The following is a 1,918-nucleotide window of genomic DNA, read 5'->3' on the forward strand; positions in this document are numbered from 1 at the left end:
AATTTCCATTATAAACTGTAAAGATTGTCTCCAGTTATTAAGATTCAATATTCGTTTACCATTTGCTTGTAAAAAAAACGTTTGCAATTAAGATTAGAAAGACACAAAGTCATCGTTAATTCTCAATACATATCGGTTTTAATTGTAGTGCTTCCGTAATATTGAAGTTTGAAGAACTTATCGGCCTTTGAAGTAAACTGCATTCCTTGTAAAAAAATGTGTGAATATCTTACTCAATAATATTTATTTTTAGATTTATATATACGTCAGTTTTTTGCATTTGTAATTACTAACGCATTCACGAGTATCGTGTAATTGTAATACCTAAGAACATGTACATATGAATATGCATTTACATGATATAAATAAACTTGTATCATATACTGTACATACGCCTTAATATCATAACACCCACTTGATTCGATTAACCTGAGAACCAGAATACGGTGTAAAAATTAATATTTAATTACTGTTTTTTTTTTTTTTTTTTTTTTTTTTTTTTTTTTTTTTTTTTTTTTTTTTACGATAAAACAAGTGATTCTGTTTTGATAGTAAATACCTGTCTATATGTTCAACAGGTATATTTTGATTGACTTATAAACATTGTATATTTCCACTGTCATCATTTTACGTCAACCCGAAAAGTGCTCATCTGTAGAATTCTGACAATGTAAGCCACGGCAGAGAAGTAATCAAACAAGTAAACAAAGGGAGAAAATAAAGGTGAATAAAGTTTTGAGAGGTGTTCGGGCTCGAGAGAGAGAGAGAGAGAGAGAGAGAGAGAGAGAGAGAGAGAGAGAGAGAGAGAGAGAGAGAGAGAGAGAGAGCGCTCAACAGGTCCTCGATCGATATAAACTTTCTGGAAATAAACGCAACAGGTCCAGATATGCTTCTATCTTCGGGCGCGATCGGGATGCTGCAACATTTATAAATCCCCGGGAAGCGAGAGATCTCTCAAAACCATTTCCTCATATGCCCTCCCAAAAGAGGATGCTATTCCCTCTCCTCCTCCACTCATTCTATTCCATCCTACACTTCTTTCATTACTTCCTCTTACACTCATTTCATTCCATCCTCCATTTATTTCAATACCTGGCTTCCTGTACTTATTTCATTCCCTCTCTCCCTCCACTACTTCGTTCCCTCCTCCTCCTCCACTTATTTCATTCCCTCTCTTCCTTCACTTATTTCATTCCCTCTCTTCCTTCATTTATTTCGTTCCCTCTCTTCCTCCACTTATTTCATCCCCTCTCTTCCTCCATTTACTTTATTCCCCTCCTCCATTTATTTCATTCCCTCTCTCCCTCCACTTACTTCGTTCCCTCCTCCCCTTATTTCAATCCCTCGCTTCCTCTACTTATTTCATTCCCTCTCTCCCTCCACCACTTCGTTCCCTCCTTCTCCACTTATTTCATTCCCTCTCTTCCTCCACTTACTTCATTCCCTCTCTTCTTCCATTTACTTTGTTCCCCTCCTCCATTTATTTAATTCCCTCTCTCCCTTCACTTATTTCGTTCCCTCCTCCTCCCCTTATTTCAATCCCTCGCTTCCTCTACTTATTTCATTCCTTCTCTCCCTCCACCACTTCGTTCCCTCTCTCCCTCCACGTACTTCATTCCCTCCTCCTCCCCTTATTTCATTCCCTCCTCCTCCATTTATTTCATTCCCTCTCTTTCTCTACTTATTTCATTCCTTCTCTCACCTAACTTACTTCATTCAATCCTCTTCCACTTATTTCATTCCATCCCTCCCTCCACTTACTTCGTTCCCTCCTCCACTTATTTTATTACTTCTCTCCCTCCACTTACTTCGTTCCCTCTTCCACTTATTTTATTCCTTCTCTCCCTCCACTTACTTCGTTCCCTCCTCCTCCACTTTTTTCATTCCCTCTCTTCCTCCACTTATTTTATTCCATTCC

This window comes from Palaemon carinicauda, chromosome 24 (assembly GCF_036898095.1).
Source record: "Palaemon carinicauda isolate YSFRI2023 chromosome 24, ASM3689809v2, whole genome shotgun sequence".
In the NCBI taxonomy this organism is placed as follows: Eukaryota; Metazoa; Arthropoda; class Malacostraca; order Decapoda; family Palaemonidae; genus Palaemon; species Palaemon carinicauda.